This window comes from Sabethes cyaneus, chromosome 3 (assembly GCF_943734655.1).
Source record: "Sabethes cyaneus chromosome 3, idSabCyanKW18_F2, whole genome shotgun sequence".
In the NCBI taxonomy this organism is placed as follows: Eukaryota; Metazoa; Arthropoda; class Insecta; order Diptera; family Culicidae; genus Sabethes; species Sabethes cyaneus.
The window spans coordinates 231434706-231455474 of record NC_071355.1 but is presented as its reverse complement, the minus strand read 5'-3'; the positions used below and the strand labels follow the sequence as shown (position 1 = coordinate 231455474).

The following is a 20769-nucleotide window of genomic DNA, read 5'->3' as shown; positions in this document are numbered from 1 at the left end:
CGATACACCGGCAGCCCCGCAAATTGTGAAAAATAATCGACTGTACAGGGTGAAGTTAATTCATTTTTAGTTCTCCACAGAAATACATTTACTCCTCTCGTTAGAAAGCATCAATTTAAATGTTAATTAGTCTGCCATCACTGTTTTCACTACTGTGGATTACAGCAAATTCAATTTCCGAGCAAAAAAGCCTCATCCCTGCGGAGCAAAAAGGAAAAATTTGAAAAATTTCGCCACGCTAAATTGAGCAAACACCGTAACCCCGCGGCGGGCGCGGTACTGCAACGGGTAAGTTCAACTGTCCCCTCGCCGGGTGGATCAGCATCAGACCCGTCTCTCGAGTAAGTATCCCTATCGATCACGCTCCGCTCGGCGAGCGCCGTAAATCTACTAAACCTTCGACTTGTTCTTCATCTTTTCGACGAGGTTATAAACAACCGCTAAACGGCTCGCAATGGTTTGGCAGACTAGACTATCGGCGGTGCAACATCATCATCATCACATCAGTAGACTAGTAAGCGCGGTTCGCTGACAAGGAGAGCGCCGAACGGACTGTGATCGTCGCGCTGTCGTTGCCGCTGCCGCTGCCGCCGCCGACACAGGAAAAGTAAGCATCGTTGTTCGTTCGTTCGTTATCAGATCGATTGCCGTCTCAGTGCCAGGCAGGCAAACAGAACTACAAGCGTCGCCGTGTATCAGTGGAAAGGCGGAAGGGCCCACTACCATACTACGTTCAACAGCAACACGGACGACGACAGCAGCGATATGAACGAAAACTGATCATCATTTGAACGAATTTTTGTCATCGTGGATCAGTTTCAACGCTAGCGTTTCGCACTTTGGTTGACGAACGGACGGCCGGCCGGCGCAGTACTTTCGTGCTTGAAAGGATTAACATAAACCACATAAACGCGGTTTTGCATCATCTGGCTGTGTTACTGTGTGTTTCTGTGAGAGTTCTCGCGAAGGGCAGCAATCCGAATCCTGCTGTGTTTATGTTAACTTTTGTGTGTTCTTTATGTGTCGTGTAAACTGTCCTCTTGATTTATCCAATCCTGTTCGATCTTTATGTGTTTCCGACATTTCGATCCAATGTATGAAAATTTTCTGTAGATAGATACTTAGTCTGTTGTTTTGTGCCTATGCTTTTGTGACTTAGTATATTCGTATGTTCTTAGTTATATTCGTGAACCGTCTGCACCGTTGTAAATCAATAGAATAGTGTTTGCTATTGCTGTACTTGCTGCTTTCGGATCGATCGTGTTGTTTTTGCATGTACGCCTGTACGTGGATCGTCCTGTCTGCTTGCCGGTCCTGTGATCGTGACTGTGTTGCTTTCCCGTGTAGGTAAAGGTAAGTGTTATGTTAGTCGTATTATTTGTACACTGCTCATTCGGTTGCAAACATGTGCTTTTTGTTGCTAATAGTTGGACTGATTGGATGCGAAATATGAACTAATAAATTGCTGCTACGGCCGTTACAGTCTACCGGATTAAGTCAAACATGAGGATTTTATTTTCTGATGACACAGTAACTATGCTGCTACTTAATTAGCATGTGATTAATCACATTGTTATGAGAAAATACACAGGATCAAGATGAAAAAAAATATATATAGTTTCAAAAATACGAAATGCATTTAAAATCAATTCATTTAACGTCTAAATGTTTTGTGCACAACTAAGTTTCATGATGCCGTGCTTATAGAGAACCTGTGATGAGACGTTCTTATCTTATCAGCTAAAGTTGCTCCTATAGTATACATATAGTTATAATTCCCTCTCTATCCACCACCAACATAAACTTCGTCGACTTGCTCATATTTATAGAAAATATCTTGTACGGTTTTCATTCAATGCACGTAGGTTAATACAAAATTGCGTGTACCTTCGCGAAAATTCCCAAAACTCTCACACAACAGATTTTTTGTATTGTAGAATTCAGCCGAATCCGAAGAAGCATTTTTAATCCACTACGTCACATCTTCTGCACATACAAAACCGCACAGTCAGTGTATTTTTCTGTTTACTCAATCTGTATTTGACTTAGTTCTGTGTCGACATGAACCCAGGGAAAACATCGGCGGCAGCAGCAGCTGGTGCTGCTGCAAGGACGCACCGGGGGCGGCGGTTGCGGTCACAAACACGGTAAATTATGGATGGATTCGACGTGTGGTGTACGCCTTCGCCGGTATCGCATGTCGTTCCTCCCCGATATACAGCAGCGCAGCGGTCGTTGGTGATAAAAGAAAAAATAAAATGCCTCCCGAAGCATTTTATATGCGCGCCTGGAACTTCCGACGAAGCGTTCGGCTGTGGGTCAGAGGAGCTCTCGCGTGTTTGACATGGTTTTGAATTTCTCCGACAGTGTTTGAGTTTTTATTTTTTGGATGACTTCATTTTTAAATTATGTTAAGGTGCTGGAGTTATGACGAAAAAAGGTCGATGATAACAGTGACAGCACAGCAACATATATCTTCCTATTTGCGTTTGTCACAAAAAAGATAGCAATTCCTGAAATTGTGAAACGTCAATTGAATAACATATATATATTTTCCTGTATACTTGATTGCAGTGAATATGCGTTATATTTTCTATACTTTTTGTCCCATCATGCAAAAAATCCAGTCTCACTAATGCACACTAATAAATGTGGTTACTGCCGATATCATTAAGGTAATTATCTGTGAGAACATCGTGGTTATGTCTAATCAACTCTAATTATGCGCAGCACTTACTAATCCGATGTTCACCGGGCAAAACAAATATTACCTATTCGCTGTCGCAATAATCTTTTAGTCACGGACATGTAACGGATGAGCAAACCGCATGGTTGAAGTGGATTGCGATCGAGCATGATAATTCCCAAGTCATTTTCGTCATCCAGGGCTAATGATTTATGAAAGTTAACTTTTGAAGTGGTCCAAGGATTGGGTTTCCGCCAACCCAACCAGGTGACAGCAATGCAATGATTTACCTATCAACAAATTGACTAAATTGAATGAAATCACATTAGTTTCGAGAGTACCGTAACCATTCTGTAATAGAGATTTAAATGGTGTACTAATTTAATAAAGCAGGGTTGAAATTCTGGAACTGTCAGCGTAACGATTTTTATTTGCCTTATTTTCCAATTAAATCCTCCTAAAATAATTTGAAAATGTACTGGAAATTTACACTACATGATTAATTGAAAATAGAGCATTTACAGCTCCTATAGCTCATTTGGACGACTGAAGCAAAGCAAAGCCTAGATGTCACATTCCGTTATCAAAACTTGAACTTCTGTTTTTATACGACAGAATTCGCAGCCAGCTGTTAGAGTACGGGACAATCGCAGGGCCAGCAGCTACGATCCTATTGAGTCTAACAACATCTCCCAGCCAAGATTCGAACATACGACGACTGATTTATTAGGTCAGTATCATACCTCGAGGCCAACTGGGAGGCCGACTTCGAAGGACTACCTGTACCGAAATGTCACCTTATAAATAATTAACCACACAGAACATTGCGACAGAAAGCTCGGCTGTGTATTACAACAAGCATTTTTCGGCACCGCACCTATCTATATATAGACCTTATTACCAACTAAATCTGGATCATCACCGTCTCTGCGATACTGCAATGGCATGCACTTACAGTTCTTTATTAATGACCGTTGCTTCTTATAGCAAGATAACCCATTATGTCCTAGCGTATGAAATTTGATACGCACAAAACAGCCCGTTTTCAAGACCTATTTACTGCTGAATTTCAAAAGTTACCATCACTAATAATCAGTAGAAGAAAGATAATACATCAATCTAGTGTGTGTGAGATCATCTGTCAATTTTCAAACTTGCGATAAATGCTGTAAAAAAGTTTGAAAAATGGTGGAGACAATATTTTTAAAATGCATGCAAATGTCAGCATTTTAAGATGAAACGTTACGTGAAGTATATAGTAAAATATGTCACAAAAGCCGAAAAAGTGTAAACAACTAAAAATTTGTTTATTTGAATCTGACCATATGAAATATCATTCGTGAGCTATGTTGACCTTAAAACCATTCCAAAGGGCGATACTAAGTTGCCCAACAACTTCAAACCAGAATATGATAATATGATTTCACAGTTCCATTGCATTTGGTCCAAATTTAGGAATAACTGGGTCATAATGGGTTAAATTTCTTAACGATTGCGTCAGTGAAACCTAACTGAGAGACTATCATTTTTATTAACGGTAGGTATGCATATCGCACATTCTATAGCGAATGTAGGAAATAAATGCAGCATGGGCGTATACAAGGGGGGAGGGGTGGCATTTGCGGGTTCAACGAACCAAAACAATACATAAATCCATGTTCGAGTCCAAGGCCACACCCAAGCTCAAACACAAATCTAGTTTGTTTTGATTATTTATTTATTTGTTCCATCATTCACGCCGTTGTCTACATGAATAAAAACACAAACTTATTTCTTACTTCGATCCGCTGAGAGCCGGGGCGATTCAAATCAAGAATTTCTCTCCACTGTACTCAGTTCTGGGCTATTCGTCGCCAATTCCTTAAGCGTCTCGACCACCTCGCGCTCGTTTGTGATTAGATCCCCTCCCTCGTCCCTACACATGTCAGGATTTGGTGTGTGGGCCTTGCGAGTTTGGTTCACCTTCTCGTAAAACTTGCGGGTATCATTAGCCCGGAATAGTTGTTCAAGCTCCTCACGATCTCTGTCCTCCTTCTGGCGCTTTTTTCTTCTCATTCCTCGCTCGTCGATACTTGGCCAAATTCTCTCTCGTGGATATGCTCAGATAGTTTTCCCAAGCTCTTTTTTCCTCTCTATCGCTTCTTGGCATTCCCCGTCAAACCAATCATTTCTTGCACTCGAGGTTTCCACACCTAGCACCGCGGTTGCGGCCTCGTTGACGGCCGAGCGTATCCTACTCCATCCGTTTTCGAGGTTCGAAGCATCTAGCTCCACAGAGGAAGGCAGAGCTTCATCCAGTACGCTCGCGTAGTTTTCGGCAGTTCGCGGGTTGTCTAGTTGCCGAATGTTTAGCCGAGGAGGGCGACTTTGTCGTGAGGTATAAACCGTCGATAGTTTTGAGCGCACATGTACTGCTACTAGGTAGTGGCCCGAGTCAATATCCACACTCCGTAGGGAGCGTACGTTGGTGATGTTCGAGAAAAACTGGCCCTCGATGAGAATATGGTCGATTTGGTTCGAGGTTCGTTGGTCAGGTGATCTCCAGGTGGCCTTGTGGATATCTTTGTGAGTAAAGAAGGTGCTTTTGATCACCAAACCTCGGGAAAATTGATACATCGCTGACCGTTATCGTTCGTGTCGGTGTGCAGGCTATGGGGCCCGACACAGGTCTATACATTGCTTCCCTGTCGATTTGGGCGTTCCTATCTCCGATGACGATCTTGATGTCCCGTGGTGAGCAGCTGTCGTACGTTGCCTCCAGCTGCGCATAGAACCCTTCTCGTCATCGGGTATACCTTCGTGTGGACATTGCACGTTTTTTGATTGTGCGGCTGAAGAAACGGTCTTTTATCCTCAACATTCACATTCTCTCGTTGATCGCTTTCCAGTCCATTACGCGATCCTGCATTTTGCCCATCACTACGAAGCCCGTCCCCAGCTCGTTGGTCGCTCCACCGCTATGAAAAAATTGGGCTTTGCCGACACGGATCCTCCACACCGTCTCACCTTTGCGACAGATCTCCTGCAGTGCCACGTTGCCAAACTTTCGGGGTTCTAACTGATCGAGCAACGTCCTGTCGCCACCAACGAAATTTAGCGATCCGCAGTTTCAGGTACCAAGCTTCCATTCCATGTCCTCATTTCGTCGCCTTAGTCCATGCCGAACGTTCCGAGTAGGATTTCCTTGATTCTTTTTAGCTTTTTGAGTTGTGGTAGGTAGCCGTACCAAGGCCTACGCTACCGAGTTTCGTGATGAGCCTGCCATCTTATAATGTCAAGACACCACTGTGCCTGCTTCCCTGTTGGTATACGATCTTAGTTTCTACCGAGATGGTTACCCGAACTCCGCTAAGGTTGCTCGTATTCCGGCTGGTACCACGTGGAGGTAGGAATAGAAGTTGCTGGATAAGAGGCTAAGGACCTCTATGGGGTCTGTTTTGTACATTATCCAACCATTTACCAACCGTGAATCAAGAGTTGCATGCACTATTTAGAGATTCCATCGTACACTTGGCGAAAGTTGGAAGATTACGTTGGGCCGGCAACGTTGCACGAATGCCGGACGGCTGTGCAGAGAAATACGTTCTCTTCAAGAGCCCTCCCGGGACCATGAATAGATGGGCCCAACGCGCTAGATGGCTCGACCAGATTGTAACTCACGATCGAGTACAGTGGAGAGCAATTCTTGATACTGCAAGAACCATCCCGGCTCTCTGCAGATAGAAACAAGTAAGTAGGGTGTCAGGCTTGTAATATAAGTACCCTCCTTGAACTAGTGCATTACGTAGTTCGCGAATGGTCCCTAGATAATTTTCGAGTGTACTTCTGGGCGATTATCCGGCAGAGTTCTCCTTCAAACTATGGCAATGTTTGTACTTTTCCGTTCCGCCGTTAACAATATTCACTATTTTTTTATAATATTCACTATGATCATATCAATTCATCTTCTAAGTCTATATAAACAAACCACCGATAAACGTCAAAGGAGTGAGGTTAGTTTTGTCCATACAATACTAAATAGTGTCCACGGTAAAATGGCAACACACAAAAATAATTCGCAAAATTCGAGTTTTTATCCGACTGTCATCAATCTTTCAGGGCATCAAATGAAACAATTACTTAGTTTTAGTCTTTTTATTTTATTAAATTTCGCCTCCATATCCGAATGCCGGTACTTTGGCCTTAACCCCATCCATGAGATCTTGCACAACCTCAAAATCGACATGGTTTGAATATTAACCTATACTTTCTTCATTTCTTTACCTGTTTTAACTATTTTGGATGTTTCAGAAGTTGTAATTGAGGGGTTAAGATGTTTCGGCACGAAATCGGCATTATTTGCCTTATTTATGCCACTCCTGCACGACCTTTGCACGATGACATGAAGTCAAATCCTACCAGAAGATCGTAGGACACTTCAGAAAAAAAAAAGAAATCGCTTTTGGAGACACTCTTTTAAACACAGCTGTACATGTTTATGGTACATGGGGTTGCGAAAGGCGTACTCCGCTTTCCAGATGAACAAATTGCTTGCCAAATCAAGAATTTCTTGGCAAAGTTCGGCACTTTCTGGCACTTTTTACCGATGGCACGATGTGACAGATTCTGATTTTCGATGTACTTCTGGAGAGCTTTTTCTCAAACGAGCTGTTCTTTCGACGGTATTTTTCATATCTTTGCGCACCTGATAAAAAGACTCATACACTATAAACAATGCACTTTGAACTTTCTCCATGCAAAATTTAAATTTATTTTACCCAACGGTTCAGTTAGAGCGGTTAGAGCAATTGGAGTGTGTTGCAATTTTGCCTTGGACACCCTTTATAACCTATAAAATATCGATTACTTGCTTCGAGTCTGTTAGTCTGTTCTCTGTGCCATAGTGTTCAATTTACAGGAAAACTTCAATTAATCTCGATTCCAATCGCGCATCCATGGCAGTCGTTTGTTGACACATAGCCAAGGGAACGAGCTTAGATATGCAATGAGCCGATCTAGATATAAATAATTAATCATGAACCTTACTAGATATTTTCGCTATTAAATTAAGGATCTTTGAGCGGTGAAAATATGCTAATAATGTTTATTGTTACCGTTGCCTGATATTTTATAGTTAAAACATTATCATAGCAAGTTATCTCTCTCTCTCTCTCTCTCTCTCTCTCTCTCTCTCTCTCTCTCTCTCTCTCTCTCTCTAAAGAAGCTCTAAAGGAAACTCTATAATGAGTGGAAAGTTCTGTACTGTTGCGAAACTTGACCGAACGATATTATTTTTTATGGGTGAATTTAATTAGTTATTTAAATTTAAATGCATATGCGTACGCTAGAATTGCTTAGAGGTGCCTGTAAAAACTGCGGCGTTGAAAACGTTTTAACTCGAATTTTTAAGTCCACTAATTTTTTTAGCTTTCCCTTGCTTAGTTGTTAGTGCTTTGAGTGAATGAATGCTGAGTGTAAGTATAAGAATGTTTCAGGCGTCCCTCAGAGGAGTAATCATGGACCGAAATTTTTATCATACTGCCATACTTCCAGCACCGAGCTAACTTTAAAACCTCACTATTGCTAAATTCTGACGAAAGCTATCAGACAGCTTGACTTTCTACTCAAGATCTCCAAAGACTTCCGCGACCCGCTGTGCTGGCGGGCGTTCAATTGCGCGCTAGTCAGCTAAATTCTTGAGTTTAGTAGTGTGGTATTGTGTCATTAAAAATCACAAATTTATTTTCAATATATTTTGAACCTCAAACGCTTAAAATTTGTCTGAGTCTACTGAAAAATTTAATTAATCCAAAATTTCATTTGCGGTAAATCAACTTGATTTTATTCTATGACTTGTATTCTACGTGCACTCCACTTGACTCCAGAATGACTTTCTCAGCTTAAAATAAAAATAATGCCAACTCATCAGTTCGAGCAATAGCAACATCATTGGCAGTGGGACGGCAGTACGAACGAAAGAACTGCTTTCGATGATAGAAAACTCAATTAAGTCCTAATCACATCGGACCAATCACTTTCTTTCCGGTACGAATCAGAATCGATCGAAATTTCCTTTCCTCTCGGTCAGCACTAATTCTAACTACATACAACAATACTCGCGAAATTGCTTGCACTGCATCCGTGGTAGCATCGAAATAAAATTCGAGAAAAAAGAAATGCCATTAAAGTCATGTTCGAATACAATTTAACGACAATGTTGCAGTGCTGATGCTGATCGGTAGAAAGTTCAAGCGAAAGCATTCAACGAATTTGAACCCTTGCCGAACAATATAATGTTGCCGCTGCGCAGCTATGGCAGTGCTAAATTTGCTAAGTGGTTCGGCTAATTTAGTCCGATAGTGATTCCGAGTTATATAGGAAAAATCGTTCTTACTCGCTTACTCGAAGAGATGTCGTCGTTCACTGTATCAATCTGTGATTTCAGTCGAGTGTATTGATGAGCACGTTTACTGTAGCTAGTCGAATACCAATGATGATTGATGATGGCGTTGATTGTGCAATTCATACCAATAACATTTCTTTGAAGGGTGTAATGGATTAGCACGATGGTTGAAGCTAAATAAATTTTTTTTTCCAACAATAGGTCACAATTTTAATCAGTTACGATAGAAAATTGCGACAGTGTGGTGGATAATTTAGTAAATAATAGACCTTCAACCTTCGTACATTTTTTTTCACGTGTCATACTATTAACCTACTTCTCCGCTCGCACCATCAAATCGGAAAATCCAATATCGTAGTTATTTAGTTCCCCCAAGATGAGTGCCAATAGCGAGACGTACCTACCGACACCCTCGAAGAGGTAAACCGAGACGGTCATATTTTCATCGATACCAGCTAGAACACCTGTTCCAATAAATTTATAATGCCTCATTTTTTCTTCCCCGATCGGCTCCACCACAAGCCGCCGCAATTCGACTTTGGTCTGGCGCTGCGGCGAACAGCCGTTTCTCAAAGTACTTATGGATTTCTTATTGGACCCCTCCGCCTGTTCGGAAAGCATTTCCCGACACACCACATTTAGACTTGACCTTTTGCCTTGCGTACGCGACTTAGTGATTCTAAAAATAACCATTCTATAGAGCATGCCGTCGTCTATCCTTTGATTAGAGGGAAATTAATTTACACTATACATTATAGTGTCGCCTGCTTATGATGGTTTAACGGCACCATTGGCACGTGTTTGGGACTCCTACTGACGAAGGCGCGCCGTACTGTCGTCCATTCCTGCTAATAAATAACAACTTTCCTCCATCAAAATCCGACGGCGTGCGGTGCTTTTACTATATCCCCCCGATTGACACTTTGGATTAGCGCTGTGGCGACCAGAGCCAACATCTTCATATGGAAAGCAGTCGAGCGCACGAGAGAAATTAGAGGAAAAACATTTGTCAATCCACCGCTGTAAACATGTCGTTTTATTTAGTTTTGTCGCAATCGAAACGACCAAGATGATTAAGATGACGCACTACGATGGATCTGTGATGAGCGACACACGGAAAATGTTCGGCACACTACTGCCGGCGGTCGGCCGACCCCCCGGTTTCCATCAAGCACAAGTATTGCCTAAGCAGGCACCGTGCCTTAGCCGGCATAGGAGCAACTTTGCCACGAGGATGGTTTTTTCGGCGATTAGGCATTAAATCAGACGAAATTAGTGACTAATTAACGGCATAAAGCGTTAATAAGGCATGCAAGAGCACAAACATGAGGAATGGTCGTCGTTTTGATGAATTTATTGTGGTTTTGATGCACTGCTGTTGATGTGGATGTCAAAGTTGGTTAAACAAATAAACTTGGACATTGTTTCCTCTGGGATTTGATGATTTATGCAGATTTTAATGGGACTTCAGAAAGGCTGTGAATCAGAAAGTGAAATTAATACGTTGCTCATTCCCAAAAAGAAGCACCCGGGTACACATTATGTTAAAAGACAGTTCCACTCTACCAATATTACTGTAATACAATGCCACATGTTTGCTTACTGGTGAAATATGTATAGGTAAATTAAAACTAATCTTAATACGCTACTTAGAAAGTATTAATGAAAAATATTTTTTGGACGCTGTTCAAAAAAACCGGGAAGCACTCCCGTAAGCAGAGATGATTGACGGCAAAATACACGACTCGACTTTTCACACTTCAAGTATTGAACAAAACATTTGGAATTAACCATCCGTAATCATGAAACCTTTAATGATATTTTTTTATTTTACTTATTTAATTTTAAAATGTCATGGTCACCAAACTTTTAAACTTACTCATACTTTTAGTCAATAAGTGACAATAGTCGTAAATGTTTTGTCCAATACTGTAGACTTAATAACAGAGGTCAGGTATGGCACATCGAACCAATAAAGGATTTTATTAATTATACCATGCATGAAGATCTGTTCATTGCCATGTTATCTGATCAGTAACAGTACGTCTTATACAAGTCACCATGATGATTAACTTTTATAATTTATTTTTGTTTTCTACGTGCATTTTATACGTAGCACGTACGTTTCTTACTTTTGGCAGCATAGAGCCGGAGTGGGATGTGCTGTATCAAGAGTTTCTCTGCACTGTTCTCAGTCTTCGGGCCTACCCGTTGAGGGTCTCGATCTCGACACACGCAAGTCGGCTTCAACCTGTTCGAGCCAGGGGGTGGTGCTTACAGCTCATGATTCATACACCTGCGCCACTCTCGGTTTTCCATTTGTACTCCGCTAAACACATTTCGTTCAAATACGACAAGTGCCCGTAGGTCTAGAGTGAGCAATGTTACAGTCTCAAGTCCGTAGAGAACTGCCGGTCTGATTAGCGAGTTGTGCATCGTCAGTTTTGTGCGGCGGCCCATGGTCATCAATAGGTCCTCTAATTGGAAGGCGTCGTTAAATCTCGTCATTGTAGGTATTATTGTCGGCAGTGACCAAAAATCCCAAATACATGAACTTCGCCGTCACTGGCGTCAATAGTCACTGGCCGTGGAAGACGAACGTAGTTTTCTTCGCAGCCTCTTCCTAGCATATATTTGGTTGGTAACGTATTGACAGTTCTCTTAGGTTGGGCCTCCCAAGATTTTCAGCAATGATGTCTAGGTTGTCAGCGAAGGCTTGGAGCTGGCTTCTTTTGCCAAAGATCGTTTAACTAGTTTCGATGCCCGGATTACAACTTCAAGAGCGATGTTAAATAACATTCAGAACATTCCATCCCGTTGCCGCAACCGCGATTCGAACACTAGTGTACCCCCGAAACACACACGTAGTACATCACTCACTGGAATCAACCGTGTCAGTTTATCCGGCAAACCGTCCTCGTGCGCTATCTGTCATAGCTGTTCGCGCTTGACTGTATCATATACTACCCCGAAATCCAGGAAAATAAGTTGCATACTCCACGTTAAGCTTGGAAAAACTATCTAAGTCTTGTGACGAAGGATAATTTGGCCAAGTATTGACGACCGTGGAATGAGTTGACCACAATCCTGAGGAGGAAAAAGCGCTAAAAGGAGGACAGAGATCGTGAAGAGCTAGAACAACTATTCCGGGCTAATGAGATGCGCAAGTTCTATGAGAAAGTGAACCAATCTCGTAAAGGATACATACCGAAGCCTGATATATGTTAGGACGAGGATCGAAAGCTGGCCACAAAAGCCACCGGAAAAGACCAACTCCCGGCAGAACTCTTCAAATATGGCCAAGAACCACTAGCAATGACACTTCACTTAATAATTTTAAGGATTTGGGTGGATCGCTAGATTGCTGTAATCGCCACGGCATTACACTGGTCAACGCCGTCTAAAAGGTGCTCTCAAAGATTTTGTCACGTCGTCTATTCCAAGAATAAGAAAATTCGTAGCGCAGTACCAGGAGGGCTTTATGGGGGCACATGCTACCTCAAATCAAATCAAATTTTTACTCTTCGACAAACCCTCCAGAAATTTCGGTAGTACAACATGCCCACAAATAATCAAGTTTTCACGGATTTCAGGGCATCATACGATACAATTGAGCGCGAACAGGTTTGGTAGATGAGTAATTCTCGCTAAAACGGGGCCACTACTGACACGAGGTCTTCAAATATTGAAACTTTTGCGCTTAATTGGTTGAAAATGGTTAAAAAATAAGAATTACACTTTTGATACCTTGAAATAGTGGACCCCTCGTTCGCCATGGGGCCTAACAGTTCCAAAAAAAGTTGAATTTTGAGCAAACCTTGAGATCTACATCATGTGATATTTCATAAATTTGCCATGAAACATCTAACAAATGGCCCGGTTCTGTAAAGAAGAAGAACAGGGCTTTCAAATGGAGTTAAAAAAAATTTAGCGGCCATCTTGGATTTTATCAAAAAATGGCCGTTTTCATCATGAGTTCCCCAACCGATTTTCATATTAAGACCACCATTGGAAAGCTGAGAAAAAATGCTATAAGAAACATTCATAAAATTAGGTGTGCAATGGTATTAACTGAATAAAACAATCAGTTATTTGAAGCAAGGTTCACAATTTTCATATAATTATTGTGATATTTCCAAAATTTGCGATGAAACAAACTACAAACGACACGGTTTTGTAAAGAGGAAAGATAGGGCTTATAAAAATTTATTTAGTCGCCATGTTGGATTTTATCAAAAAATCGCCGTTTTTGCCATAATCTCCCCAACCGATTTTAATTTCAAGACCACCATCGAAAAGCTAAGAAAAAATACAACATGGCAGCCAAATCCGAGATCGCCGCCAAATTTTTTTTCACATCGTTTATAAGCTCTATCTCTCCTCTTTACAAAACCGTGTCGTCTGTAGTTTGTTTCATCGCAAATTTTGGAAATATCACTATAATTATATGAAAATTGTGAATCTTGCTACACTCAAAATATTCTGCACATAACTAATAGTAAATTTCCATATGAAATTCCATATGATTATCATGAGCCGTACATAAACACGATCCTTCCAGAAATACACATAAAAATTATACGCGTATGAATAGTATGTGCAATTATACACATAAAAATTATATGTATATGAATAGTATGTGCTAATTTTTCGCTTGCACATAAATGATAACTGTTTGGCACATAAAGATCATTTATTGGGCACATTGCAAAAATCTATATGTGGGACACATAGAAACTATACAAAAAGTTTTCTCAGTGTACAAATAACTGATTATTTCAGTCAGTTAATGACAAAGCACACCTAATTTTATGGATGTTTCTTGAAATATTTTTTCTCAGCTTTCCAATAATGATCTTAAAATGAAAATCGGTTGGGGTGCTTATGACGAAAACGGCGATTTTTTGATAAAATTAGATATGGTGATCAAATCCAACATGGCTGACAAAAAATTTTTACTCCATTTGAAAGGCCAGGTTTCTTTCTTTACAGAATTGTGCCATTTGTTAGATGTTTCATTGAAAATTTACGAAAATATCACTTGATATAGATCTCAAGGTTTGCTAAAATTTTTACATATTTCTAAACAGTCGAGACCCTTGGAGAACGAGGGCTCCACTGTTAGGCGATTCTAAAAGCGTAATTCTTATTTTTCACTATTTTCATCCAATCAAGCCCAAAAGTTCTAATATTTGAAGACCTCGTGTCAGTAGTGGCCCCGTTTCAACGAAAATTACTCAATGGCTTAATGGCGAATAAAAATCAATGAGAAAATGGCGTACAGACGCTGAAGGTGCGATGATAAGACGACAAAAAAGTGATGAAAATATGGTCAAGAAATGATGAAAAGTTATTAAAAAGATGACGAAAAACGTCAACAATATGATGGAAATAGCATGAAAATATGATGAAAAAACGACGAAAAACATTGAAAAAAATAGAAACCCGATAAGAACGTACAGACTTTTAAAAAGCATCAAGAAGGTGACAAAACATAAAAGAGATGAACATAAAAGATGATGAATATACGACAGAAAAACAACGAAAAAAAGGCGAAACAACATTATTGTTGTCTGGACAACAAATAGTACGACGAAATTAAAGTAAAAAGAAACAAAACAAAGCGAAAAAAACTAAAACAGGTTCCGAAAAAGGCAGTCAAAAATCCAAAAACTAGACGTCAAATATCGACGATTAGATTGCGAAAATAGCATGCCAAAAAGATCATCAAAATACATCAAAAATACGACAGATAGATGCCAAAAAAGACGATGAATACGACGTTGAATAGACGACGAAAAGACATTAAAAAAGTGATAGCAAGTAGGCGAATATGGGATGGGATAAAAACACGAAAAAAGGCAAAAATACAATGACAAGATGCCGAAAAATGCCAAAGAAGAAAGATAAAATGCCAAAAAAGACAAGGAAGAACGATGAAAAGACTGCAAGAAATGTGACGAAGAGTTAATAAAAACACCGGCTAAACCACGACAAGAAATGACAAAAAAGACTACAAATATCGGCAAAACAACGTCATCACTTGCAACCAAATACGTCATAAAAGACGATAAAAATGTCAATAAATAGCTAAAAAGATACAAAAAATATGGTGCAAAGATACCAGAAAGTCAGGTATTAATAAGGGCGAAAAAGGACAACAACAGATGTTAAAAAGACGACAAAAACCGTCAAGAAAAGAACAGAATAGCCTTTAGAAAAACAGACCAAAAATTAGTGACAAAAGACGAAAGACGACGGAAAATGCAACACGAAAGGCAAATGATGCAACATATGAATGAGTAAAGCTAGAGTAAACTTACTCTAGTGACGAAAATTCATAATTGTGAAGGCGCTGACAAATTGCAAAAACACTGATGTTGGAAGCCGTAGCTTTAAATATATAGTGTAAACCGCTGCCACTTTTCTACTAATTTTAATTTCAAATTTGAAGCTTGCGTTGCAATGTAATAATAAAATGTGCATAGAAAAAACAAACAGAAATTCGGTAAAGCAATTCAAACGATTATTAAAAATTTCAAAAGAGAACAAAGACTTTAGAAAACGATTAACCATTATAAGTGTGTCATAAAAACTGACTTGTTAACTGCAAGGACCTCCACTTTAACCGCTTGAGAAGATACAGAAAACAGCTTCGAATATTTTTCTTGAGACAACTTCACTTAAGTGTCTGAAGTTCAAATTAGAATGGTACAAAGTCACATAGTATAGATTTGGTAAATGAAATCAAATTTCGAGCACTCCATATCAACAGGTGCCAACCGGAAAACAAAAAGCGTCACTCGTAACTCGACAACTTCCCCTCGTAGTGTGCACAAATTTAAAACTCCCCACCTGGTTGCAACAATGTTTCCCTCTTGGCATCGTGTCGATTGCCGTCACCCGGACGTCGTCGTCGTTGTCGTCGTCGTGTCACATCGACATCCCTAAACCCTAACAACATTCACGTATGCTACATCGTAAAATTACTACAGCCACACGCTACGAACCGCTTACTTTCGGTACCCGCCTGCCCTGGGCGGGGTGGGAGGCGTTGTTTACCACCCTCTCTGTGCATGCAGAACACCGACCAAAACACACGACGTCGGCGATGCGCTGGTGAGGCTCGCTCACAGCCGCTTGTGTTGGTATCTCATTGATCCTTTCGTTTCGAATTTTTCCGAGTAACGAGTGAGAGAAAAAGTAAGCACCGAACATACGGAGAATACTCGAAAATTAGAGGTTTTGGTTGATTCGAGCAGATTCCAGTTTAGATTGGAGGAAATTTTTAACACGAACGGACGGAATGTTTGTCGTCTCGATCGGTTCGGCCATTCGTGGGATTTTCCCGGTTTTAGTCGACAAGGTTTAAGTGTTTACCATAATTTCTCGTTAATTAATGGATCTTAGAGTTTGTGGACAACAAAAACGAAACAATTCCGACACTGTGTTTAATATTTGCCTCCGAAGGGTTGTGTCGGCTTTACGCGTTTTCGGGCTTTTCATCAAACGTGACTGTTACACTTGGAACTCGGTTAGTTTCGATTACCCACAAGCGATGAGCAATGAGAGAACGAGGATAATAGACAGCCAGCATTCTGCTGTGGTAGTGGACCGCTTTCGGGAGAGAGCCGTTTTAGTCTCCCCGGCGTCGTCTTTCCGTGCGATGTGAGAGCGCGTTCGTGTTCGTCAGGACGAAGAAAAATGCACTTCCTTGGCCCGAAGCCTCGCTCCGTGCAAGTGTGGTAGTGTTGAGCCGTCGATTTTTCCGACCGTACGCAGTCAACGGTGGGTAGCGGTGGGACCTTCCACGCCATGGAAAATCAAAATTATCAATCTTCCCGTTCGGTGAGTCAGTCTTTGGCGGATATTCGGACGAACGCGTCGCGTCTATTTCACTGGCGCTGTGTATGTTTTTCCGAGCGCTTTTCGTGACACGCATCTCGTGAATGTTGTGCTTCTTGGCCGATTTCAACCGGACGTTTGATACGATCGTTTGTGTCGTTACCTACACCCATAAGCGAATCAACGATTGTACGAGTGTAAGCATGATCATCGAGATCGGCGACATGCCAGAAAAAATTGCCACGAGAAATGATCGTACCGTCGACGGCAGATTGTGTGGGTGGTAGTGGCCGGTTGTAGCATTACTACTGTCGGGTATATTTAGAGCGGGAAACTGAAACCTAGTCTGGACCGAACCGAAGCGAGAAAAAAAAGTCCGAAAAGTGGAAAAAAGTGAGCCGATTGCGGATAAACAAAATTGACATTGCAAACGGGAGTGGGGCTGACTGGTAGTGGCGAGCGGTGCAGTGTTGCGGAAACAGGTGCCTGCCGGTGAGGGTGCAATGTGGGACAACCGAGAAGAGTTCAGTATCGATTGAAGGATTGTGCGCGAGGCTTTAAAACGTGGTGGCTTTAAAAACAGCAAGGAGCCAAGCTGTTGTGGCAAGTTGTGGCAGAACCCAACCAGCCAGCAGCAGCGAGAAGACCGCCTTCGCCGCTTTTCTCGCGGTTTGACGGATGTTGTTTTCTGTGGTGTGTGATTTTTTTTGCTTTGCTGTCTCGCCCGTGGAAATCAAGGTATGCTGCCGAGTCACGAGAGCACCGTTTGATCTTTCCAGCGTGCAGTGACGCGGCGGTTTCTCTGTGTATGGTTGTGATTCTTGGGAAATTTTGTGTGTAGCTTGCAAAGGGGTGGTTCGGGTGATGCTAGAGCGGGTGACGGTGATTCTTTGTTGGTAGAAAAGTGCGTGCGCCTGCCGACGGGGGATGTTGGAAAGTTAGCATCAATGTGATTTGATTGCAATAGTCAGTCAGAAACCATGAATGCAAGATTAATGATATCAATCAATTGAGGTAATGAATATAATGCTTTTGTTGGGATTTCTGGCAGTGAAAATAATTAGAACGATTTCTACTTCCGTGTCGAAAGCGGAAGTTTACAGTTACGATTGAACTGAACTTCGATCCGTTGTGGTAACGAGTGCTGTTGGATTGCTGTTTCTGTGAATAAATGTAAGTACAATGATTAATTATCAACGTGTTCTGAATGATTAATGACGATGCAGTAAGGATGAGTTAGTGACAGTAATACGATTTTGTTATGAATAAATAGAAACGTTACATTATTCTTCATAGATATGACTTTTTTTATTGTTTTCTATGAAATAATCAACTTGATTTATTGATTCGACTAACCTACATTTTATGTTGTTTCCATATTATTTCTAAACGAACGTTATTCTTGAATGATTATTTAATCAGTTTAATCTCTGCTTATAATTCATTCTAAGAAACTTTTTGCTCGAGTCGAGTTAGTTATAGGTCCAATTCTGTTTTTTGTCTGGGAGCATTTCCAGCCCAAATAGCCAAACGGTTTGTCTCGACTTTTTTGATTGGAATAGAATTTTGCTAATATGTTGGGTACCGCGCAAGGATTCATTATCCGTTAAACATAATTTTTTCGTCAATAGTGTCTTTTCAAAAAGGCGAATTTACAAATAAGTTTTTTTTACAAAATATCATCTTGAAAATTGCTATTTTAAACAAATTTTCTCATATAATAAGGAAATGTCGGCATGGTTGAGCCACCTTTCGCCATTTGCTCATAACAATGCTGTTAGTCACTTCACTCAAACCATGAAACACCTGATCCCTGATTGTGTGCCCACTCGTAGACCACATCGAAAACCAGCGCACAGTAGTCCAAAAGGGCGAAAAGTGGAACTTTTTTCCTAGTTTCTTTTGTTTTCATTTTATCATTTATGGTCTTCAGCGCGTTTGTTCATATGAATATCCCCCTTAATCTAAAACTGTCAAAAGTTTGTCATCGCTTACTATAATGAAAATTAAAATATAAATTTTTTGTGTTAGGAAATATAGGCATAGTTTCTTCGGAGAAGTTGTAAAAATTGTAAAAACAAGCAACTTTACTGTAGAAATAAAATTTCTATCTTTATCGACTGCTGAACTATAGGGCATATTCTTTAAAACTTCTTTAAAAATTTGTTTTTTAGACTTAGCTTTTCTCTAGGTAATTATCGAAGCTCTCAAAATACACGTTTTTGCAGAAGACCGCAAATCTCTTGGACCTTTACGTGCTAAGTTATCGCATATCCAAGCTTTAAACTTCCACTTCACGAGCCCATGGCGTAAAATGGGACATGCGGATTTATGCAATCAGCGTTTCATCTTAAGCTGAAGTCGAGTACTATGAACTTATATGGGTTCCGCTTGTCCCTAACTACCCAAATGTGAGTACAGCAAGCATATGTTTTATGTGTATCGTGTTCGCTAAAGGCTCGATACACGTTCATTTTTTTTTGTTAGTAGATAGACACATAGTTTCTTCGGCAAAGTTATAGAAAATATAAAGGCAAACAGTTTTGTTAAAGAAATGATATTTCAATCTTTATCAAGTGCAGCTATAGAGCATTTTCTTTGGAAATTATTTAAAAATAAGCTTTTCATGTTTAGCGTATATTGGTTGCATTTTTCAAGAGTACATAGTTCTAGGCGATTATTGAAAGTCTCAAAACACATGTTCTTGCAGAAGATTGCAAATCTCTAGGGCCTTTCCTTACAAAGTTATCGCTTATTTAAGCTTTATCTTTCTTTAACTTCACGAGTCAAAAACGATAACTTTGTGAGGAAAGGTCCTAGAGATTTGCAATTTTCTGCAAAAACGTGTATTTTGAGTCCATCAATAATTGCCTAGAACCATTTATTCCTGAAAAATGCAACCAACATAAGCAAAGTATGAAAAACTAATTTTTAAAGAATTTCCAAGAAAAATGCTCTATAGCTCTGCACTCGATAGAGATAGAAATGTCATTTCTTTAGCAAAGTTGTTTGCCTTTGTATTTTCCATAACTTTGCGGAAGAAACTATGTCTTACATATTGGAAAAAAATGTGTCATTTTTCCCGTGCACAAAAAAGGAAAAAAGAGGAGTGTGGAAAATTATCGTGGTATTACATCACATTGCGCCTGCTCGAAGGTGTTGCAAATTATAGTCCACGATGCACTTTTTATGTGCTGTTAGCAATACTAATCCATTGATCAGCAAGGATTTATCCCATAGAGGATCAATTGTTTTGCTTCAATAACATGGAGGAGAATGCGTAAGCAGAGTAAGAGAAGTTATATATACAGACTTAAAAACTGCCTTAGATCGTGTCGACCACGCATTATTTTTTTTGGAAAGTTGTGGAATTGTCTGACATAAAGAAAGATTAATTTGATGAACTGGTAAATTTCAATATAGACCATAAATATATTCGGTTGTGCAATGGCAGCTGGGACTCGCATCCACGCTTCTTCGGTTGGTATGTTTTACTAAGGCCATTGCAAATCATTTTAAATGTTTTTGTCAGCCCCCCTCCCTTAGAAATTGGCTTGAAAAATCGGGGGGCAAAAAAATAATTTGTAGGATATGAGTTAATTTTTTTTTATAAAATCAATTGTCTGTGGGCTCTACAGCCTGAAAAACTCGAAAAATGAGTGTACGAGTTAAGTTAACGCTTCTAGCACGAAATAAAAATGGAAGTTCAAACAGTGGAATTTCCGAAACTCGGCCAAAAACATTTTCTTTCGTTTTTGTCTTTTTGTTCGTATATTTTTGCAATAAAAATAACAACGTATTTATTAAAAGCAAGAATAGACTTGGTTTTTACGTTTAAACTTAAAATAAAAATGCC

General features: G+C 40.2%; 1 protein-coding gene across 2 annotated transcripts in view; it reads left to right on the top strand.

The window, feature by feature from the left end:
• The first annotated feature begins 260 nt into the window (after positions 1-260).
• Positions 261-20769, top strand: part of LOC128743586 (CUGBP Elav-like family member 2) — a 439607-nt gene continuing 419098 nt past the window's right edge. The window contains exons 1-2 of one of the 2 annotated variants that reach the window (XM_053840187.1): positions 261-341; positions 427-1353. The gene's annotated coding sequence lies outside the window, so the exon portion shown is untranslated. The remainder of the gene's footprint in view (positions 342-426; positions 1354-20769) is intronic. The other variant, XM_053840185.1, reaches the window with a different exon arrangement.